The sequence below is a fragment of the Mus musculus genome, chromosome 18, assembly GCF_000001635.26.
Source record: "Mus musculus strain C57BL/6J chromosome 18, GRCm38.p6 C57BL/6J".
NCBI lineage: Eukaryota > Metazoa > Chordata > Mammalia > Rodentia > Muridae > Mus > Mus musculus.
This window is the reverse complement of record NC_000084.6, coordinates 6554712-6580026: the sequence shown is the minus strand read 5'-3', so window position 1 is coordinate 6580026 and position 25315 is coordinate 6554712. Positions and strand designations below refer to the sequence as shown.

The following is a 25315-nucleotide window of genomic DNA, read 5'->3' as shown; positions in this document are numbered from 1 at the left end:
TTGATTCATGTGAACTGAACTGCCCATATCCTGGCAGCATAAATTGGATTCACCCCAAAGAACTATTTCTGACCAGATCCACATCCTTTTTTTGTTCTATTAACCTTTCCTTTCCACTGCCTCTGGTGGGTGATGGGCTATAAGGGAGGTTAAAGCATTTAAGTACACTTACTAAAGTAAGTTTTGAGAAATATAAGCCTACACTGTCTGCCAACATGGAAGTAACTATTCCTTCAAGAAAATTAGAGTGGTTTAAACATTCTCTGTAGCATGAAATACTTCTGAAGCTCTGACCACTCCTCCCTTCAGAATGTGTACTGAACATGGTCAATGAAGTATGTGCTCAAGGCCTTGTGCTCATGGGAAGCAGAAATCTCAGAATTTGTCTTCATAATACCCTGACAGGAGCCTAAAACTAAAACAGAAACCAGTTCAAGGACCCTTTCAGTTGGACCTCAAAGCACATGACCTTAGCTATGACATGTCGGTGGGGAGTAGGGCAGCAAAATGCAGTCAGCCTTAACTATCTATATTTCTAGCACCACTCTCAGGCATAGACTTGATCTCTGTCAAAGCAGTCACTTTCACCTCCCATCCTCCAGGATGCTCTGTCCCCATAGGGCCTTCCACAGAAGCACTGTGGTCTGCTTGGTAGACTGCTATGCTCAGTACAAGCATGATGAGTAGACATCATAACCACAATTAATCAGTGAAAAGGGAGCACTAACAATTTATTTAAACAAATACTTAAAACAAACACAACATAAAAAGAACCACAAGAGTAAAAAGGCTATTTCTCAGGGGGAGGTGAAGGCTGGCTATGGGGCAGGGAAAGCTGCTATATTGAAATCAGGGAATGATTCTGTCAGGACATCAGACTGGTGCTGTCTTCAGAGCAGATATAAGATAGACCCCATAAGTAATAGAGAGTGACAGGGTCACTCTCTAAGGAGAACAAGGGTGAGATGTGTGAAAGGCCATTGTGTCTGCTGACATGGTGAGACACAGGTTCCACAGCTGCTAGTAGGTGTGTTGGCTGATGTCACATCTGCCTCCAACAGCAGAATATTCTGCTGGATTTGGGGCTCTCTGACTCTAGCACACAAGGCTGGTTCTGGCAGCAGAAATGATAGAAACAACAGTTCAATCTCTGAATCTCCAGATGTGTGACTCCCTATATCTAAGGATGAAGACAAATCTGCAGCCAATGCAGGCTTGTTGAGAAGGGGAAGTGGTGGTAGGATGCAAGAGACAAGGTCCCCAAAATGAGACCTCCTTTCAGCCTTTCCAAAGACAGAGGAGATCATGTCTGTTGGGAATCTCAACCATGTCCTACAAAAGGTCATGTGCCCAGGCCAGCGTCAAGTGGCAGCTCCTGCAAACAGGAGCCTCTCAAGCCACCCCCAGCACACCAGGTACTGAACCTCACACACAGGGTCTTAAACACCTACCTAAGTCTTCTTCATCCTCTCTCTCTGACTCACTGGACTCTTGCTACAACTGCATGAGAAGCATATGGACACAGAGATTTAGATCTGAGTAGGGCATGTTCACAATCAAGTAGGTCTTCAGCTTTTTGAGAATGGACAGGTCTGAGGTCTGACAAACCTCAGGGTGTTTGTCTATCCATGTGTCCAGGAAAGAATAGAGGGCGCTGGGGAGGGGATGGACAACACAGCCAATAGCCAGGCCTTTCCTTCTCCAACCTTCCCACGGCTTCTGCCTACAGAAAGGACTACAAGGAAGAGATCCAGCCCTATGCAGATGAGTACTGTGAGCAGAGCTGTGAAGTCCTAGTGAGCAGGGAGCCTCACACACCTCATTGCCAGCCTCTAGTGGAGAACAGCTGAGCAAGCTTCCTGGCATGGCATGGAGATAGAGCATCATGATGGCACTTAGGCCCCAGACTCTCCCATTTTACCACTTGCAAGAACATGCCCATGGATTCTCATCCTGCAGGCACTGCTTGGACAACAGTATTGTATTAGAATCCAGGAGAAGAACAAGCGCAAAACGTTAGCCATTCCTTACCCTAGGAACCCAAATGACGTCACACTGGAGACCCAAGTTCTTCCTCTTGTTGCAAAGCCCTCGTACCTCTTTACTTGTTCATCTTCTTTGTAATCTGGGAAGAAATATGCATAACTATAGGAGATCAGAACGGATGTCACCTGTGAAATCTCAGGTGCCCACCTAAAAGACATCTAGGGGACAGGACCAATCTTTCAGGCAGCCATCAAGCTCTGTCATCTTTTTGTGAAAAAACATAGACAGTGTTAGCACCAGGACACTCCAAGCCCCGGCCTAACTATGTGACCCTTGACCTGCGTTGCCAGGACAACAACCCTCAATCCCACAACCCACTTGACTCAGTTCCTACCCTCACTGGTGTGACACCATTTTTCGTATAAATTAAGGAATCACCACCTCCTCGCGCTCTCTCTCTTCTCTTTCTTTTCTCCCCCCTCTTTCTCTCTTTTTCCTCTTCTCTGCCCTTCTACCCACTTCACTGCCCCTCCATCTCTGCACAATAAACCTCTCCCACGTGGAACCACCTTGGCCTGGTCTGCTGTTTGGTTTATCCACTCAAAGTATATAGGTTAATATTATTTGATATTAATTAACACATCAGACAGAACCTTGCCCCCATATCAAAACAGGGTTGGGACCACTCCCTGTATTAGTTAGGGGGTCCCGCCATTTAACCATGGCATATGAGCTGGAAGTAACTGGATGCCAATGGTGATCCACTGCAGACTGACCTTTAGCATCAGTTTGTAAAAAATTTAAAACAAATAAGACAAAAGCAAGATGTGCTTTTGGTGACCTTGGAGAGTGTAATTCCCCCTTTTTGTTTCTTAAGAAGTTCCACAATACCTTGTCCTTGAAAACTATAAAGAATTCCAGTGATATGGGTAACATTAAATTGTTGACAAAACATCTCAAATGCTTCACTGTAATTGTCAGTTCCATTATCTGTTTTAATCTGATTTAGGACACAGAGCACAGAAAAGTAATGCAGGAAATGAATAATTACATTTTTAGTTGTTTCTCCTGTTAAAGCAGTTGCAACTAGAAAGCCTGGAAAGGTATCAGTAGTCACATGTACATATTTTACTTTTCTAAAATCAGAAATATGAGTATCCGTTTTCAATAATTGATTAAGTATAAGTCCTCAAGGATTAACACCGTTATGTGGTACACGTATAAACTGAGTACATTGAGAACAAGTCTTTACAATTTGATGTGAAGATTTTCTAAAAATACCAAATTATTGTCTCAAGTCATTACTATTTTGGTGATGTAAAGAATGAGATTGTATGGCCAATTGTTCCTATGTAAGGCCTATATATAAACTTCCTGGTATACAAATCAGCTGTGACATTGCCTTAAGGGGTCTATTCAGGCAATCCAGGATGAGCTCTTAGTTATCCAAAGATAGTCCTTTAAAGGAACATTACTTTCTTTTAACTTGAGTTGGATTTGCATAAATAATTGCAAAATTTAAGAATTAGCAGTATCTAAAAAAGGAACAATTTCAAGCAACTTGTAAGCCCTGAGCTATATATATATATATTGGCTATCAGTATACAAATTAAAGCTTGAATTTTCAACACTTTAAAAACAGTGGCTGCAGCACTTTGTTTAATTATGTGCAGAAGTAGAGGGAAACTCATGAGAATAAACATGTGATCCAATCACATATACTTCTCCCCTATATAAGGACTGTTTATAAATACAGTAGATGCATTCTTTATGGGATGCATGCATAAAATTACAGGAAATAAAAAGCATGTAAAGAAGCAAATTTTAACTTGTCTTTTGGATAATTATTATCAATTTTGCCTAAAAAGTTTGCCATGCAATATACCAAATATCAGTATTCTGTAATAACCAATTCAATTGCTGTTTGAAATAAGGAATAGATGTCTCATCATGTTTTTAAGACCTTCTTTCCAAAATACCTCCATGATTCAATCCTACAATTTTTATTAACACCACAATAGCTTTGTAATAGGATGTTAAAACTTTACTTGGAGATGAAGAAAGATGGATCCACATTAATGATTCCTTTGCCAAAGAGTTGCTGTGGGCACACTGAGTAACAGTAACTAACATAAACAGTCAACAGTTGATTACAGCAGCTTCCTCTACTTTCTCTAATGCTATTTGTTTCTCACCAGTTAATTTGCACCCTCCTTGAGCACATCCAACAAAGGCTTAAGTCCTCCTGTACTGAGTTTAAGGTAAGATCTTCGCCAATTAATATCTCCTGGAAGCTTTTGAAAATAATTTGAAGTAAGCAAATCATCTTTTCTGTCTTGAATTTTCTGTGCCACAATTTTTCTAGGATATAACTGAGGCCCCAAATATTGAAAAAGGTATTGTCTTTGAATATTTTCTGGAGCAACAACTACTCCAAAAATGTTAAAAACCCATTGTAAAAGAGCAAAGGTTTGTAATGAAATTCCCCTTTGGAGGGATTAATTAATAAAATATCCATATAATGAGTAATATACTCTGAAAGATTCAAAGTCCTAACTTCTTGTATTGAAGCAAAGACACATTTTTTTCTTTTTTACATAATATAAAGCTATTAGCCATTTCTAGAGGCAACACTTTCCAATGATTACAAGTTCACTAGAAGCAAACCCTTTACAATTATCAGGATACAAAGGAAAAACAACCCTCCAAATCCATAATAATTCTACATGGAGTAGGAAGAACAGATTGTAATGCCACTACAAGTCCCATAGCCTTGTTGACCTTTCATAAATCTTAAGTTTGAACTTTATTTTAAACAACACCTGTATAGATCTGTAATAATGTAATAATGCTGTTTTGGCTTAAAAATAATTTCGCTCTAGACGACAGTCCAAAAACTTCCCTAGGCAGGGTTTGCAAGACAAAAGCAGTGCCACACAAACCTCACTGAGGCTGCTCTGAGCTTTGCATTAACTCAAATGTAAATTTTTTTTAGTTTGAGCCTATTGCCTAAGCCAAGGCCCAAAGATTACCCCTCCTGCAGTGAGGACAGATTCCAGGGGAAGAATTCTACTATCTGTCTATGCCTCTAATTTTTGAACAGTCTTTCCTAAAGGATTTATGCCCCCATACTTAAAACATTCCTTATAACCTCTGCACTGTGAAAGCATTGTTTGTACTGTAGTCCCCTGTAAGGCAGAAGCCATAGTCAGACCCTGATTGTATGAGGGTTCAATTTCTGAACAAAGACAAATATATCCAGATAAGTCTGTCTTTACTTTGTATGGCTGGATGACTGTAGTGAGCTGCATTAGCATTCTCATAAGACAATTGTGTAACAAAAGATTCCCTGCTTGAGGGTCTCTGAAAATTTTACTAGCTGTTTTTAGTAGTCTATCCACAAATTCCTTGAAACAGTTCATCAGGAGCCTGTTTGATACCAAATAAGTTTCCACTGAAATCTCCTTTCCAATCTTGGGGGGTTAGATTTTGCTTCTACCACTGTATCCAATAAAGCTTGTGTAAAAAGGAGCATTTGGGCCCATACTGGCCACAGCTGTTTTTAACTTTTATTACTCTTGCAATCATTCTAATTACAAAATATGGGTGAGTTAAGAATCCTGAGCTTCCTTGCACCATCTTCAGTGCTATCTCTGTGGAGATCCCTAAGGTCCTCAGAGGACTCTCCATGCTACAGGCACCCTAGCACAGCTGGGTCCTTGAGATCACTGGTGAGCAGAATGCAACATTAGTTCCAAAAACCCCAAAGGGTCTTGTGCTAGCAGGAACAGGGTCAAAGGACAAAGGCAGGCACTAGGACACCCAGAATCTTGGGATCGCTGAGACCAGTCTACGCAGGAGAGCACATGGGCAGCAGAAGCAACAGAGCTTCTTGGACAGGGTTCCTTCTGGCCTTCATGCTCAGCCAGGAGACAGAGCTGAGACACAGACCCCTGTATACCTTACCTACCAGAGGAGAATCAGCCTCCAGGGAGAGCTCTGACCCCAGGAATCAGGAGATAGATCTGAGCTCAGGGACTAGACAAGGCTGCCCACTTTCTCCCTACCTATTCAAAATAGTACTTGAAATCCTAGCCAGAGCAATTAGACAACAAAAAGAGGTCAAGGGGACACAAGTTGGAAATGAAGAAGTCAAAATATCACTTTTTGCAGATGATATGATAGTATATATAAGTAATCCTAAAAATTCCACCAGAGAATACCTAACCCTGATAAACAGCTTCAGTATAGTAGCTTGATATAAAATTAACTCAAACAAATCAGTGGCCTTTTTCTACACAAAGGATAAACAGGCTGAGAAAGAAATTAGGGAAACAACACCCTTCGCAATAGTCTCAAATAATACAAAATACCTTGGCGTGACTCTAACTAAGGAAGTGAAAGATCTGTATGATAAGAACTTCAAGTCTCTGAAGAAAGAAATTAAAGAAGATCTCAGAAGATGGAAAGATCTCACATGCTCATGGATTGGCAAGATTAATATAGTAAAAATGGCTATCTTGCTGAAAGCAATCTACAGATTCAATGTAATCTCCATCAAAATTCTAACTCAATTCTTCAACAAATTAGAAAGGACCATTTGCAAATTCATCTGGAGTAACAAAAAACCTAGGATAGCAAAAACTATTCTCAATGATAAAAGAAACACTGGTGGAATCACCATGCCTGACCTAAAGCTTTACTACAGAGCAATTGTGACAAAAACTGCCTGGTACTGGTACAATGACAGACAGGTAGATCAATGGAATAGAATTGAAGACCCAGAAATGAACCCACACACCTATGGTCACTTGATCTTTGACAAGGGATTTAAAATCATCCAGTGGAAAAAAGACAGCATTTTCAACAAATGGTGCTGACACAACTGGCAACTATCATGTGGAAGAATGCGAATTGATCCATTCTTATCTCCTTGTACAAAGCTCAAGTCTATGTGGATCAAGGAACTCCACATAAAACCAGAGACACTGAAACTTATAGAGGAGAAAGTGTGGAAAAACCTCGAAGATATGGGCACAGGGAAAAAATTCCTGAACAGAACAGCAATGGCTTGTGCTGTAAGATCAAGAATTGACAAATGGGACCTCATAAAATTGCAAAGCTTATGTAAGTCAAAATATATTGTCAATAAGACAAAAAGGCCACCAACAGATTGGGAAAGGATCTTTACCTATCCTAAATCAGGTAGGGGACTAATATCCAATATATATAAAGAACTCAAGAATATGGACTCCAGAAAATCAAATAACCCTATTTTTAAAATGGGGTACAGAGCTGAACAAAGAATTCTCAAGTAAGAAATACCGAATGACTGAGAAGCATCTGAAAAAATGTTCAACATTCTTAATTATTAGGGAAATGCAAATCAAAACAAACCTGATATTCTACCTCATACCAGTCAGCATGGCTAAGATCAAAAATTCAGGTGACAGCAGATGCTGGCAAGGATGTGGAGAAGGAGGAACACTCCTCCATTGCTGGTGGGATTGAAAGCTGTACAACCACTCTGGAAATCAGTCTGTCAGTTCTACTGGAAGATCCAGCAATTCCTCTCCTGGTCATATACCCAGATGTTCCAACTTGTAATAAGGACACATGCTCCACTATGTTTATAGCAGCCTTATTTATACTAGCCAGAAGCTGGAAAGAACTCAGATGTCCCTCAATGGAAGAATGGATACAGAAAATGTGGTACATTTACCCAATGGATTACTACTCAGCTATTAAGAAACAATGAATTCATGAAAATCTTAGGCAAACAAATGCATCTGGAGGATATCATCCTGATAAGTGGATATTAGGAAACTTAGAATACCTAAGATACAATTTGCAAAACACAAGAAAATCAAAAAAGAAGGAAGACCAAAATGTGAATACTTCATTTCTCCTTAGAGTAGGGAAAAAATACCCATGGAAGGAGTTAAAGAGACAAAGTTTGGAGCTGAGATGAAAGGATGGACCATCCTGAGACTGCCTCACCCGGGGATCCATCCCATAATCAGGCACCAAACACAGACACTATTGCATATGCCAGCAAGATTTTGCTGAAAGGACCCTGATATAGCAAACCTGGTGAGTCTATGCCATTGCCTGGCAAATACAGAAGTGGATGCTCATAGTCATCTATTAGATGGAACACAGGGCCCCCAATGGAAGAGCTAGAGAAAGGGTCTGCAACCCTGTAGGTGGAACAACAATATGAACTAACCAGTATCCCCAGAACTCATGTCTCCAGCTGCAATGTAGCAGAAGATGGCTTAATCAGCCATCATTGGGAAGAGAGGCCCCTTGGTCTTGCAAACTTCATATACCCCAATACAGGGGAATGCCAGGGCCATGAAGTGGTAGTGGGTGGGTAGGGGAGCAGGGCGTAGGGAGGGTATAGGGGACTTTCAGGATAGCATTTGAAGTGTAAATGAAGAAAATATGTAATAAAAAATTGGGAAGAAAAAAAAAAGAATCCTGGGCTTGCGATCAAACTGCAAACTGCAGTCAATGGAACACTGGCAATTTAACCATAATTTTTAAGTTTCTCTTGCAATATTAGAGTATAACCCTAACTTTGGAAGGCAAAACCCAATTTTAAACAATCCATTTTCTTTAAAATCAATACCAAAAGCATTACTTTCATGTTATCACATTTAGCTGTCAGTTCTTACCTATGAATGCGTGACAGTGCAACTTTTAATACTTCATTAAAAGACATTGTTTTACACATGAAACTCAGGAAGAAGGAAGACCAAAGTGTGGATACTTCGATCCTTCTTAGAAGGGGGAACAAAATACCCATGGAAGGAGTTATAGAGACAAAGTTTAGAGCAGAGATTGAAGAAATGACCATCCAGGGGATCCAAACCATAAACAATCACAAACTCATATACTATGGCAGATGTCAACAAGAGCTTGCTGACATGAGCTTGATAAAGCTTTCTCCTGAGAGGCTCTGCCAGTGCCTGACTAATACAGAAGTGGGTGCTCACAGTCATCCATTAGACAGACACAGGGTCACTAATGAAGGAGCTAGAGAAAGTACCCAAGGAGCTAAAGGGGTTTGCAGCCCCATAGGTGGAACAACAATATGAACTAACCAGTAACCCCAGAGCTCCCTGGGACTAAACCACCAACCAAAGAAAACACATAGAGGGACTCGTGGCTCTAGCTGCATATGTAGTAGAGAATGGCCTAGTTGGTCATCAATGGGAGGAGAGGCCCTTGGTCCTGTGAAGGTTCTATGCCCCAATATAGGGGAATGCCTAGACCAGGAAGCGGGAGTGGGTGGGTTGGAGAGCATGGGGAGGGGGAAGAGGATAGGGGATTTTCAGAGGGGAAACTAGGAAAGGGGATAACATTTGAAATGTAAATAAAGAAAATATCTAATAAAAAAAGACATTTTAAATCTTATCCCTTATAAGTTTAGTTTCTAGAATAAGAATTACATAAGATATTATCCCAATTTAGAAGTATCTTTAGAGGCTTGGTTTCCTGGGCTGGTTCATGCCACGTGTTATGTTTAAAACTACTCCAACCCTGAGTTACCAGATTCAAGCTAACTTTCTGTTACCAATTTTACACTTTTTAAATCATACCAAATAAATTATAAGCCAATACTCTATGACCAAGACATGCAGAACATATTTATACCTTTAAGACAAGTCAGAAACAAAATGAAGTGGCTACATGAATCTTATAAATTTAGAGCAATCAAAAAATTTTTACTTTTTCTAGCCATAATTTCAAAAGAAAAAGAACTTTATCATTTGCTGAACCCAATAATCACAATTGCAGAGACTTTTCTAGGAAAAAACAACTATCATCTTATTTGCCTTAGAACTTGGGAAGCCGCTGGCCCCCTTTAAAAGTAGCTTTTCAACAGGGCCTCTCCTGCTATGCTTGACTCAAGGCTAAGAGTGTGGAAAAAACTTAAATCAGCCACCGCTTCAAACTGAGACTGAACCAAGAGACAGATAGTCAGCAGATAAAGTTTTAACCCTTTTTTCTTTTCAACATGAAACATAGACATTCAGACAATAAAACAAAAACAGACACAAATTGACACATGGTGGGTAGGGGAGTGGGAGGGAGGGTATGGGGGACTTTTGGGATAGCATTGGAAATGTAATTGAGGAAAATACGTAATAAAAAGAATATTTTAAAAAAAGAAAACGAAAAAGAAAAGGGGGGTAGGTAACGTGAAGAGGAAAGGGCTTAGTTTACCTTACAGCTTATAGTCCATTATCCAGAAAAGTCAGGAGGCAGAAGCAACTCCCTATGTTTGTTCTATATGGTAACTTTATATGTATGGCCTCTATAGACTCATGTATTTGAACGCTTGGCCCTAGGAAATGGCACTATTAGAAGTTGTGGCCTTGTTAGTAGGTGTGAGTTTGTTTGAGTAAGTATGTCCTGGTGGGGACCAACTTTTGGATGTCAGATGCTCAAGCTAGGCCTAGTGTGTCATTCTCTCCTGCTGCCTGAGGTTCAAGATGTAGAATGACCTAGTACCATGTTTGCCTGCATAATACTATGATTCTGCCATGATGATTTTAGACTAAACCTCTGAACTGTAAGCCAGCTCTAATTAAATGTTTGCCTTATAAGAATGTCTATGATTATGGTGTCTCTTCACAGCAATGGAACCCTAACTAAGTGCCTCAGCCCTGCTTTCTTATGCATCCCTGAAACAGGGCCTGAGACACAGCTCCACCCACCATGAGCTGGATCCTTCCCCATCCATGATTAATCAGGAAAATTCCACCAGAGACATGTCTACAGACCAATATGATGGAGGTTTTTTTTTTTCCCTCAGGCAAGGTCCCTCTTTCCTGCTAAGCTTAGTTTGTGTCAAGATGACAAAAATAGTCAAGCAAATTAAGGAACCCCAGCAATTCTCATAATTGAGAAAAGTAGGCATTTGAATCTGATCCTGACCCAGTTCCCAACCAGGTTCCTGTCATGAAGCATGTGACCACAACACCCTACTAAGAGGACCATGGCAACTGGTCACGTAGCATAAAGCCCAGAGTTCTCCATGCTAATGAGGTCTCTAGATGGGACCCAAGGGTTTGGCCAATAACCTTCCCTTCCCAAACATTCCCTCCTGCAAAAGGTATTTAAACATCGGTCCATCCTGAGTAAGTTGTATGCATCCATGTTTCCACCATGAGTAAACAGTTTAGACAAGCAAGGACTGTCTCTCTCATAAACCTCCCACTCCTCTGTGCTCCTGATACTCACCCTGAGCTAAACTGAATACCCGACCCCAGCTCATCTCAGGCCCGTGACCCCCTGTTTTCAACTCCTTGAGGTTCCCAGAGGCTTCAAACTACCCTGGAGTTTGAAAACCAGCCTTGACTCCACCCACCATGAGCTGGTGCCACTATGCCATTTCTCACCATGGCTGGGAGTCCTATCTTAGGCTGTGTTCCACCTCCCCTAAGCAGGTGTTGACACCAACCCAGTGCCCTGATGGTAGTGAGGAAGAAATATAGCTAAGTGCCCCTGCATTTTGTCTCCCTGATTTTCATCCCAGCACCTCAGAAGCAAGGCAGAATGCAGACCCACAACTCATACCCTATTCTAAGTTGTTCAGTTAGGGGCAAAAAAAATACTCTCCAAATTAGCATGCTCACAGTCCTGAGTCTAGTTTAGAAAATAGAGGTCAATAAGTCACTCCAGTAGTGACTCGCGTGACAGGCCTAGAAACCTGGACGCAGTCCTGAGGTGAAAAGTTCACGGAAACTTAAGTCTCCTGGTACCGTGGCATCCTGTATAAGGAATACTCCAATAATGTCCTTGCTTTAGTCGGTGAATGGATCTGTGTGCTTTCCCTCAGTATTGTTTTATTATAGGTGTCTCCAAGCAATGACTTGCCAAATACCTAAGCAAAATTGAACTTTGCTTCCTGGTGGCCTTCACCAATGCCCTAGGTAGTCCTTGAGCTGACCCTGGGCTTGGAATTCAGTAAGAATGTTGCCTATTCAGTGACATTCAGAATTGCCTCTAGTATTGTAAGAGAGATAGTGAAAGAAATCAGGCATTACTATCTACTACATATAGTTAGAAATCTCAGGGCAAGCTTAGCAAAGTATACTTAGAAACTTAATTACAGTCAGGTATGGCAGACTACATTGCATATTAGAAGAAAGTTGAGTTCTTCTGACAAATGGGGATTCCCTACAGATACTTAAAAGAGAAGTCAAGTTACTCCCATATGCAGGAATTTACAATGACCTAGGAAGAAGGAAGGTTGTGGACTAAGAAGGAACTAGAGTAAATACTTAGAACTATAGATGGCTAAGTCACTCCCATGTGAAAGAATTTACAATGGCCTAGGGAGAAGGTGGACTATACAATAGACTAGAATTCAAACTATGGCAAGGGCATGAAGCCCTTGCCCCTGGCTTCTAAGATTAAGCTGACCTTAGGTGGGGCTGCTTTTGATCCCAGTTGTTAACATTGGATTTTTATCCCAGTTGGTTCCTGATAGCTTTTATGTATGCATTCCTGTTTTGTGTAAAAGTCACTTATAAGACTAGTGCTCGCTTTGAGACAAATTACATTCAGATACAGCTCACTCCCTTGTGTCCTTCTCTGTTTGTCACCCTTTTGTCACCAAATCCTTGCCCACCTGTCCAGAACCCTAGTTTCTTTCTCAGATTGAGTGGGGCCGACTCAGGCCAGTCCGCAGCAAGGTCAGGTGTAGTGTGTCCTTCTTCTGTGACCTATAAATAAATAGCACTTTTTCAAAATGTCTTTCAAGTGCATTACTGCTCTAAGTGACAGCATGAACCTGGGGAAGTGTAGTCAAAAACTGATGTGGACTAAAATCTCATGCAATGGCCACCTTTTTGTTGCTGTTGCTGCTGTTGTAGTTGTTGTTGTGTTTTGTTTTGTTCTTAGACAAAGAATAACAAGCACTGGCTATTGAGGACTCACTTTATAGACAAAACTGGTCTTGAACTCCCAGAGAGCCTCCTGTCTCTGCCTCCCAAGTGTGGTATTAAAGGCATGCACCACCATGCCCAGTGTGATAGCCATCTTTATTCAGAATTTCAGACAATTTATAATCTGAGGTCATGTGAGCAAAGTTCACATGAGTGCAAGTTTTGTCTAATCACAAGGGAAGGTCACATATGTTCAGACTATATAGAGTCAAAAGGACAGCTCATGCTTGGAAGCATCACCTACATAAGAATGGTAAAACGAGTAATGTGAAGCTATGTATAACATCTGGAAGGGCACAAAATGTGCACAAAAACACATTCAAAGAACAGCCCATGTTGTGGATGAACAGAGGGCATAAGATGCTCGGAGTTTCCTCACAAGCTTTCAGAAATCTTCACACAGCTTTATTCATGGACTGTGTTCTGACCCAAGTGTTTGTAGCATACCTAAATGTACAAACATGGTGATCATTCACCTTCTACATCAATCAGAAACACAGAGTCTTCTGAAAACAACACACTCTGCCAAAGGCTTCCTCAGTGTGTGCCCTGCCTTAATGACATCTCCCTGGGGAAAGCCTTCCCATACCCACAGCCCCACAGCTTCCATATTTTTACTTTAATCTATACATTTTTCATTAACTTTTGAATGTATCTCTTTGAATTTTGATTTTTTGTTTGTTTGGTTTTCTCGAGACGGTTTCTCTGTGTAGCTCTGGCTGTCCTGGAACTCACTCTGTAGAGCAGGCTGGCCTAGAACTCAGAAAACCACCTGCCTTTGCCTCCCAATGCTGGGATTAAAGGCATGTGCCACCACTGCCCGGTGAATTTTGAAATTTTGAAATAAAATGCTATTTTTATTTTTTTTAAATCCAACTTGGGTTTTTCCTTAGGGATACTCAAATGCCCACAAAATAAAAAACATATTTTTCAAGTAAACATTAACCCTATAAAACATAAAGAATGCTTACTATTATCTTTTTAGTCTCTGCATTTGGAGTCTATTTCTCCCACTTACAAAGTATGCAAACCATTTAAAATGCATTCATTTTGTATGAGCAAGAAACAATTTAACATAAAAATGAATATTAATAAAAAGGACTAGTTCAAATTTTAAGACAGCCAAAGTAACAGAAACATAATGTTGTTCACATTATTGATAAGTATACCATATTTTTATAATCACCCTTTCCAGCCTTTTTTGTTAAACCCACTTCAGTGTAGACAGATTATCTTCTTCCCGGGGAAGAATGTTATTTTCTTCCTTAAAATGTCATCTTTTCTTCTCACAACCTCTTGTGGACTATTCCCTTCTTAACCCCTCACAGGTTTGAAAACCTACTACCTCTTTTAGGGGCCATTTCTGCCAAGGCTGGGCCTGTACGCCACTGTGGTGATGTCACCCAGGCTCACAGCCTCCTGACATTTTCCTAAAGTGTCTTTGGGGTATGTGGGCCAGAGGAAGAGGATTCCAGCACTGGCATGCAGAAAGGGTGGGCTCTGGCTGGAGGAGGATGGTGAGGACAGCAGGCTTTGACTCCAGAAGTGCAAGATCTTCAGAGCACTGAACATGGACCTTCTCAGTCCCTTCACACTTACAGAAGCACCAGGTCCAGACACAGTGCCACCCTGACAAGCTGGATGGCCCATGATTTAGTGTCTAACATTCACTAGCCAAAGCTGATAAAAACAAATACACTCAGACACACACATTTAGATGCCATTAGATCAATCTCAAAGGTACTCAGTGCACATGAGCAAAAATGAATCCATTAAACATGCTTCTGTATGGAGCCTAGCATGGCTACCCTCTGAGAGGCCCTACCACCAGCTGACTGAGACAGACACAGATACACCCAACCATTGGACTGAAGTGGGGGGGGGGGCTATGGAGGAATTAGGGGAAGGATTGAAGAAGCTGAAAGGGATGGAAATCCAATAAGAAGACCAACAGTGTCAACTAACCTGGACCCCACAGAGCTCCCAGAGACTGAACTACCAATCAGGCAGGATACACAGGCTGGTCTAGGTTGGCACATATATCTAGCAGAAGTCTGGCCTCAGTAGGAAAAGATGCACCTAATCCTTGAGAGACTTGAGGATTCAAGGAAGGGGGATGGCTGTGGGGGGTTGGGAGGAGCAACCTCTCAGAATTAAGGGGTAGGGAATGGGATGGGAAACTGTGGGAGCGGGGACTGGGAGGAGGCAACATCTGAAATGTAGATAAATAAAATAACTAAAAAAAAATCTATCTGCTTCTGTGCAGCCCCACTGGGGTGGCCTGAAGCAGCATTTGAACTACACTGAACTTAAGGCTACCTCAGAACACAGCTCTTCCCTCTCTGATAGACAATCTGACACCATCATACTCTTCTATTTCCCCAGGCCTAGTCTCCAGGGAAAGCCTTCAAAAAGTTAAATCAACCAGCCAACTGTTGGTTGCCCTTCCACATTAGCCTCCTTAGCTGGTCTCTATGAGAACCTAGGAAACCTAAGGCCAGGTTACTTTATTGACCCCAGCAACTGTGGCAAGATGGATTTTGAGAGGGGTCGGTGGGGAGGACTCTGCAGATCCTCCAGGCAAAATGTAAACTCAGTGTGTCTGTCTCCCATCTAATGATGTTCATGATCTCTTTATTTCTACTTTCCTTTTTACCCTTAAGTCTCTAACCCTTAGGCTATCCTCTTCATTATCCCTAATAACACCACTCACTTTTCAGTTCTGAATCTTAAAGATGCTTTCATCTCAGTACCCCTAGATGTCCACTTCCAAGACCCTTTATCTTCACATCGATGGATCCTGATACTCAATAATCCCAACAACTGACTTATACTTACCTTTCCTAGGGTTTTAGAATCAGTCCCCACTTTTTGGCCAGGCACTTCTACAAACTTGGCCTACCTTTCCCCCTCCTCAGCTCCCTGCTTCAATTTATAGATAAAATTCTTCTTCACAGACCCTCCCTCTCTGATAGACAATCTGACACAACCAGACTCCTCAATTCCTTCAGCTTCAGAGGCTACAGACTCTCTCTCACCTTCCAAATCCCAACTGTCTTCCCAAGTCACCTAGCCTGAATTCTATCTCATGCCAACCCATAGACACCTCACTTTAAACCACCTTGCCTGGCTCACTCCTTATCTATGTCCTCATGGCCAATTTTCCTCATGGCTCGTGGATCCCTGGATTCTCAAATCTATTACACACTCTATACCAAGCTGCTTCTGGAAACAACCCCCACCCTACCCCTGCTGCCATGAGCTTCTCCCTCACAGTAATAAACAATTCCTTAAGCCTAAAAGCTCTCCTTTCTTCTACTGTTGGAGTTCGTCAAAAGACCCTCACTCACAAAGACCACAGATACCGCCATCAGTGTAAACCACATGAGGATTTTTATTGATCCAACATGTTGGGGACTCTCTTCTCAGCACACAGGCCAGAGGAGAGACCCAGAACAAAGAAAGAACACACTTTTTATACCTTTGTAAGGGGCAGATTTGAGCAACAGGGTAACTGGCTTATTCTAATTGGTGTAGCAAGTAACCTTTTCAGGCATTGGTTGGTTTGCATTGTGACTACCTCTGGCCTAGTGACTCACTTTGCTTGCCCCCATGGTGGGTTATTATGATTTAGTCAGCAAAGTAATAGTACATTTTAAACTTATGGGTCAGCTATTAACATCACAGCTATTAATATCACAGGGAATCCTAGCAAGGTCAGGGGGGTCATGGTCTTTCTCAGAATTCAGTGTGGGGCAGGGTAGGAGGATTCTTCTAAGAACTGTTATTTTTGTTATGGTTATTTCTCTGAGAACAGCTATTATTATTTTGGCAGCTGTAGGCTTAATCATTTTGACCGCTAAAACTATATTTTTACATTTGTTCAGTCAGCCAACTTCCTTATCTGTCTCTGCATTTGGCCTGCTAGTACAGTTTAGAAAGTCCTTTTCAAAGGGGGAAGGTACTGGGTGGTCTTGAATTCATTTTAGATATTACACTACAACCCCCCACCTTCCAGATTTATAGAAATCTTTCCATCATTACACTTCCAAAATGCATAAACACTTTCTAGGACTGACCTTTGCCCCTGCTGCCTACCTCTGCAAAACTATAAACAGCATCCACAGTCAGCCTCCTTGTCTGTGCACTCTTGCCACAGCCTCTCTTCCTACCTCAGGATCTAACAAACTCTGGGATCTGCTCTCACAACCCACTGATACTCTCACATTCATTCTCAGTGCTCCGTCTCCCTCATCAAAAAACTCATCACTCATACTTCTTACCTGTCCTCTCTTCAACCCCTCCATACTTAGACCTTTACGTCAGTGTTCCTCAGATCCTCAACAGTACCATCCTAAAACTATCAAAAATGTCCTCTTCCATCCCTCTCATACACAAGAGACCCTTTGGCTATGTCTGCTTACACTTTTTATACAGATGGCAGCCCCTGTCAGATGACCATATCAGACTGACCCCTCAATTATCAATATTCATCCTTACCCTCCTGTTCTTCTTCCCTCAAGATCACCTGTTCCCCAGAATCTCATCTCCTGCTTTTCCTCAGCCCAAATGATGGCCAAACATCCACTGCCAACTGACTCTCCTAAATTCAATAACTGCCCAGAGTCTTCACATATTAAATACTCTGAACTAATCCTACTCTTCTAGTTTGTGGGGAGCCGCCCTCACATTCGCCGTTACAAGATGGCGCTGACATCCTGTGTTCTAAGTGGTAAACAAATAATCTGCGCATGTGCCAAGGGTAGTTCTCCACCCCATGTGCTCTGCCTTCCCCGTGACGACAACTCGGCCGATGGGCTGCAGCCAATCAGGGAGTGACACGTCCTAGGCGGAGGATAATTCTCCTTAAAAGGGACGGGGTTTCACCATTCTCTCTCTTGCACTCTTGCTCTGGCTCTTGCGCTCTTGCGCTCTTGCACTCTGGCTCCTAAAGATGTAAGCAATAGAGCTCTTGCTCTCTTGCTCTCTGGCTCCTGAAGATGTAAGCAATAAAGCTTTGCCGCAGAAGATTCCAGTTTGTTGCGTCGCGAGAACGCGGGTAAGACTAGTTAAAATACTTAACTAAACCCAAGCCATCTCCCCTCTCCCTCTCCCTCTCCCTCTCCCTCTCCCTCTCCCTCTCCCTCTCCCTCTCCCTCTCCCTCTCCCTCCCCCCCTCCCCCTCTCCCTCCCTCCCTCTCTCCCCCTCCGCCTCCGTCTCCACAAGGACATCCAACAAACTCCTCAATGCCCCAGTCCTTCCTTCAGTGCCTCCCACTGCTTTCAGCATACCTCTCTTCAACTCCCATCTTTAGCTACAGTCCCTCTCACTGTAGACACCCCAGTTGCCAATGCCCCACCCCACTCCCAACAGTTTGCCCCTTTGACCATACAAGTCCCCCTTTGGGAACCAAAGCCAAATTCTCTCAATCTATCCACACCAAACTCCAAAGCCTGTTACAGACCATACCTCTCAGTGTTTGCCAAGATCCTCCCTAATCATCCATGTTCCTAAAATTTCTTAATTTCAAAACCCACCTGAACATCCCAGGAAAGACTATACTGATGTAACAAAAGCCTCTCAAGTTGTAATCTCCCTACTACAACCAGACCCTGCTTTCAGATAACATTTGTTTCCCAATTAACACTTGTATGGCCAATCTAAATTTTCCTGGCTCCTCTCAAGAACTCTCAGACTCCAGATAAATACTCCTGTCAGTCAACAGCCTGAGTTTTTCTGCCCGTTGCCTGATCCTAAGAGTGGAACCTCTCCCACTTTCCTTGGGATCTCTCCTTCTTTCCCTGGTCTTGGGACTCCTCTTCCCAACTACCAGGGCCATGAACCAAACAGTTTCAAATGTACATAATTTGAATAAATGTACAAATGCAGATAATTTTTCTAAACTTCTTAACTTTATCTCTGTCCCTAGACTCTGTCACAATAGATTTCAAATAAACCTCAGACTGTCCCAGCAATTCCAGTACCAGCCCTGTTTTTCCCTTGGAATCTACATCCTGATTCAGCCCCACAGACTACACTTTCCTATGGTACGAGAGAAACAGCTGCTCTTTCCAGTCTTGACCAGAAATGCAGCTTCCTTGGATCCCCTAACAACAACACCCCAATGTTGTCAACAGGAAGCAGCTAGAGAAAATGATGTCCACTTATCCAACACCTAGTGACCCAATAATAAAACAAAAAGAAGAGAATGAAGGGACTCTAGCCAGCTGGAACATGGCAAACATGGTGACAAGCTTGGCTCTTAAAACCCTTGCCCTTCTTTCCCATTCCCTCTGCTTTGTTAAAAACTACTAGATTACATTCCTGAAGCTAGCCCCAAGGTCTATTACCTTGGCCACTTCCTCTTCCTGAGGCTGACTACCAAGGTCCAGCTATCAAAGTATTGAAGTCCCACAATCAAAAGCCCACATAATTAACTTTATTAATTTGGCTCACATAATTAACATGCCCAATTATACTGGCTATTCCTGGTTGTCAACTTGACTATATCTGGAATGAACTACAATCCAGAATTGGAAGGCTCACCAGTGATCCTAATCTAGATGGAGGCTGGGAGATACAAGTTTTTGACCTGGATCTTGGCATGGATCTTGAGGCATAGTAGCTATGAATTCCAGAAGATTAAGACAGGAAGATCTCTGAGTTCAAGGTCATCTGGGATTAAAGGCATGGTGGCACACACCTTTAATCTGGGCTACACCTTCTGCTGGAGGCCTACATAAGGACACTGGAAAAAGGAAGATTTATTCTCTCTTCTTCACCTTGCCTTGTGGGACTGAGCAACAGCTAGATCCTTCGACTTCCATTCACAGATGCTGCTGACCATTGTTGGGAGTTGGACTATAGACTGTAAGTCATCAACAAATTCCCTTACTGTATAGAAACTACTCATAAGTTCTGTGACTCTAGAGAACCCTGACTAATACATCAATTAAAATTAAACACCTCATCCTAAGAGAGAGTTTCCCCTTTTACTTTTATAAACCACTATTTTCCTATGGGTCATGTCTGTCTCCTCTCTATCCAGAGACATTCTTTGTCATACACACACACACACACATACACACACACACACACACACATACACACACACACACACACACACACACACATACACACACACACCTGGAGACAAATACCCCTTCACCATCTCCCTTGTCCTCTAGCTCCTGTCTTTGTCTCTTATTCTTCACCTTCTGTCCCTCTGGAACACCAAAATCTCCTTTGTGCTAAGAACTTGGTCTTGTGGTATCATAAACTGACTTTGAGTTTCCCTACACTAGTACAAATTTCTCTTTTTACTGTTTGAGCATGTCAATAACATACAGTAACCACTGTGCTGGCTGAAAGTTCTCCTTGGCTCTTCTAGAAGACTGCAACCAAGAGGCACAGAGAGTTAAAGCAGAAGTTTATTAAGCAAAGCAAACACTCCAAAGAGAGATTGAAGTGGGCATGGGCTGTCCCAAAAGTGGGAAGCAGCACAGTAAGTTCTACATTGTGGGTTTTCTAAGATGCTTTCGTGAATATTTATGATATAGGTAGCATAATCCTAAAGTGACACAATAATTTTTTCTTCAATTCATGGTGGACCATACCTCCTTTTATGATATTTTTCCTAGAAAATCCCATGAACCAAAAGTCGGTAGTATAAGGTAGGGATGAAAACCACAAAGTGAAAGACTCTTCATTAATGCCAGGGTCCTTCTGAACATGCAGAAAGCAAAGATTAATTGAAAATGAAATGCAGCCTGGAGAGATGACTCATCAGTTACGAGCACTGACTGCTCTTCCAGAGGTCCTGAGTTCAATTCCCAGCAACCACATGGGGCTCACATCCATCTATAGTGAGATCCGATGCCCTTTTCTGGTGTGTCTGAAGACAGCCACAGTGTATTCACATACGTGAAAGAAAAAGAAGGAAAGAAAGAAAGAAAGAAAGAAAGAAAGAAAGAAAGAAAGAAAGAAAGAAAGAAAGAAAGGGGGAAGGGATGGAGGAAAGGAAAGAAGGAAGGAAGGAAGGAAGGAAGGAAGGAAGAAAAGAGAGAGAAGAGAAGAGAAGAGAAGAGAAGAGAAGAGAAGAGAAGAGAAGAGAAGAGAAGAGAAGAGAAGAGAAGAGAAGAGAGGAAATGCATAATGAATCCAGCGAGTTACTGACAGCACTTGCCAGTGTTGGTTGTGACTTTACCACATCCCTGGTCCAGAACACACTTCTCATGCATTTGGATGGCGGATGCCTTCACACTTCACAGCACAATGCTATTGGTACACCTTGGCTCAGAGTCCAAACTACCATATGCAGTTGCTGTTTTTTAATCACACAGAGAATGGTTTGGGGACTTACAGAAACATAGTGGTTTAGTAACAGAAAGCTAAGACTACTGAACTTTCCTATTGTCATTCCTCAGTATAAAAGAATCCAGAATTTTAGGATTGAATTATACCATAATGCTTGATTTTCAAATATGTTTATAAAAGTGAATTTTGACTTAGGATTAGGGCAAAACTTACATTGTGTGAACTGGTAATTTCAGCACTGATGATTGTAAAGTCAGAATATTGATCAACTCTGAAAACAGTGAGGACGGTCAAAATTTTGCAGCATGAAATATTTCACCAAGAATTAATTTTGTATATTTGTGTGTGCACACGCGCACGCACATGTGTGTGCATAAGTGTGTGTACCTGTGTGCATGTGTATGCACATTTATACATGAAGGTCAGAGGACAACCTCAGAGGTCATTTCTCAGGTGCTATCCACTTTATTAAAATAAGGTTTCTCACCAACCTAGAACTCACCTAGTAGGCTGGCCAGAGAACCCCATGGGCCTGCCTATCTGTCTCCCTGACACCTGGATCCCAAGCCTGGATTTTTTTTTTTAAGAGCTAAAGCAGAAGTTTATTGACATCCATTAATATACTATTTTACACATACAAACCAAATATAGAGTTCTCAACATTCAATCTACTCTTCTCAAAATTGCTTCATGAGAAAAGGGATTTCTTTGCCCTCCCCCAAGAAAGATACTTCTGCTATTTATGCTCCTGAAAATAATACATTTGAATATACCACCTTCATAAAAACAATCCTTAAATCCTCTGCAGATAGTGAAGATATACCAGCATAGAACCCTCTCCAAATATAATGCTTCACAACAGAGGTGTAGTGCAAGAGATAAAGAAAATGGTGACTCCTTAGAGGCCGTATACATGCCTAGAGGAGGACACTGGAGAGTTGAGACCCCAACTGGGTGGCCCTAGCTTCTGAGTGTGGCCAGCTGTGACTGCATAGCCTCCAGGTCCTCTTCATCTTCTTCCTCTTCTCCCTCTTCCGGGGCAGCCATCGCTCCTGCATCAGGCTCAGGAAGAGCATCGGTTACTTTACTGGGTGCTTTGCCCAAGGTTCCTGCTGTGATTTCAAAGAGGATTCCGTCAATCTCCATTTCTGCTGCTTCTTCCATTTCTTCTTGATTGTCCATGCTTTCAAATGTATCCTCTAACATCCTTTATGATTCCAGCTTTCATCATCTCTTTGGACAGCTCCCGCATGGTGGCCTGGATTTCTAGGATCTTCACAAGACTCTGCATTGCCTTCATCACTTCTGTGCTCTTCTGCAGAGAACCAGCTACTCTCAGGACCGCAAGTTGGTTCTTCATGCCCATGAGCACAGAGTTCATGTGTGCTTTGGACGCATAGAGCTTGCTCACAGTTTTCCTTGACCTGATCGTCTCCTTGGCCAGAACCACACAGACTTCCTTTTGGCCCTTCTTGGCTTCATCTTTCACAGACCGTTTTACTTCCTCTTCTTCTCTTTGGATGTCTCTTATTTGCCTATCAACAACTCTCATTTCCTTTCTGATCTTCAGTGACCATTCATTAACCAGCTCTTTGGGAGGCTTCTCCTGGGTTTTTCCAAACAGTCCCATGATGAACTGAACTCTTCTTAGCCCTTCGACTTTCTGTTCCCTGCGCCCAGGCAGGTCACGGGCAGCCGCCTGGGTGGAGCTGGGAAAGGAATCAGATTTTTTTTTCTTAAGTGGATTCTAAGTATTGAACTTGGTTCCTCACACTTACAAGGCAAACATTTAACTAAATGTGCTGTTCCCACATCTTCAAGGCTTAATTCTTTCTTATAGAAACTATTTTTGTGTGAGTGGTGTGTGCATGATTGTGAAAGTGCTGGGCTGTGGTGTGTGTCTGGAGGTCAGAGGACAACTTTCTGGAGTCAGTTCTCTGCTTCCAGTTTTATATGGGTTCTGGGCATAGAATTTTTATTATAATGCTTGCAAAGTAAACTCTTACCAGCTGCGGTATCTCCCTGACCCATAAGAATGTGGAATGCCCACAGAGGCCAGAAGAGGGCAACAAATCCCCTGTGACTGTGAGCTTCAGGAACTAGGTGCTGACAACCAAACTTGGATCCTTTGTAAGAACAGCAAATACTCTTAAATGCTAGCGGAGCCATCTCCCTAACCCCAAGAGTTCATTCCTCGTGTGAAAAAGTAAGACTCCAGCAGCTTCCAGCAGTTGACTGCAATCACAACTTAAAGACCTCTAGGAAACAACAGAAGCTCTAGCAAACATGGCACTGGCAAGCCTTGTCCTTCCTTCTCTCTACTTAAAGCTAGCCATCAAGGTCTATTTTGACACTTTCTTATTCCAGACTCATTTCTGGGGCTAACTACCAGAGTCCAGCAATCAAAAACCTCTTTTGGCTCACCTAGTTAACAAGTTCAATCAAAATGTACCACTGCAGCCTAGCCCACTCTAACACAGCCCTCTCCTTTTCTCTTCTTAAAAATTACACCTGCATGGTCTTTCAAGCTCTTTTTCTGCCTGAGTCAGAGAGCAGCCACTTTGACTTTTCTTCCCTGCTTATTAAAGGATCTCTCTGTGAAAATAGATGTTAGGGTATGGTTTGTGTCTAATCCAGAATCCAGTAGGGAGCCCCCACTGTATATAAGTTTCTTCAGTATTTACAGGAATTTACACTATATCAGACATATAGATTAGGCTCAGGGAAAATTAAGGAAGAGTTAGTAGAAAGAATGTAAGACCTAGCATACAGAAAAGGGTGCTATGAATTGTTGACTTTTGAACATGGTTAGCAGTTACACACATCAACTGATAACAACTGTGCTGACCTACATAAGATCATGCCAGTCAAAATTCCAACATGAATGGTCAAAGGGCTCCCAGGGCCCCAGCTTTGATGGAGGAGCTATTGACAGTACATGGTTGGTGAAGGAGAAAGAGAGTTTAGGTTGTCTAACCCTCAGTGGATATACCCACATTCATGCACATATGGGCTGTATTAATTGGACTCAGGGGCTATCAGTAGCAACAACAACAAATAGAAGATATGAAGTTTGGAAGACAACCAGGTGGGGTGGCAATTATGGATGAATATGATCAAAATACACTGGATAAATGTATATAAATTAAAGGAAGAAAACACTCCTCCTCCACCCTGACCCCATCTCTACCACTGCACACACAGATATTCCTTTTCTACATAATACCCAAGGTCAATGTAGCAGGCAAGCACTGTTGCCTACTGTCCATGCCTCTCCTCTGGTGCTCTCGCTCTCTCTCTCTCTCTCTCTCTCTCTCTCTCTCATTCTTTCTCTCTTCTTTTCTCCCTCTATCTTCTCTTACAGCTACCTCTCTCAAAATCCAAAGGCTGATATCTGAGTTTATATCTTTACCTCCATATTTTTATTCTGTTAATCAAAACTCCCATATCTCCTCCTCTTATTTTTCTTTTCCCCTCTTATTCCCAGTTTTCCCCTCTATTTCTCCCCTAGCAAACCATCCTAATCACATATCTCACTGTGGTTCTTCACTCATGATCTTTTCATGTATATCATGATAACTAATATGCCCAGGGAGTGTTCAAAGTGACTGGCTGTGGTGTAAGGATCATTAGAGAATTTCCTCACCCCCAGCACCTTCACTTACAAGAAAATGGGTATGGGAGGGAACTTCTACAGTCTAAATTTAAAGAATTTAACACAAGTAGTGATTTTTAGCAAATTTTTAACTCTGCTTAACATCTGCCTGGTACCCAGGGCAAGGCAGTCCATTTATCCATCTCAGAGTGGCCTTGACCAAGTTGCTTAGATGGTCCAGATATTTTTTTTGAAATGATCACAGCACTATAACCCCTAATGCTAGACTGTATGTGAAGGGCTGAACTGAACCATCAAAGCAACCATGGCGCACAAACCCTGAGTCAGAGTGCCTGTTACTAGCTGGGTTTTCTTTTCTTTTTCAATATTCAGTATAAAATTCTCCTAAACAAATGGAATTTCCCATCAGCCATATTTTCCTTTTTTACAACT

The 25315-nt window shown here is 42.0% G+C and overlaps 1 pseudogene; it reads right to left on the bottom strand.

Moving 5' to 3' along the window:
- Positions 1-22030: 22030 nt before the first annotated feature.
- Positions 22031-22993, bottom strand: Gm7464 (predicted gene 7464; annotated as a pseudogene).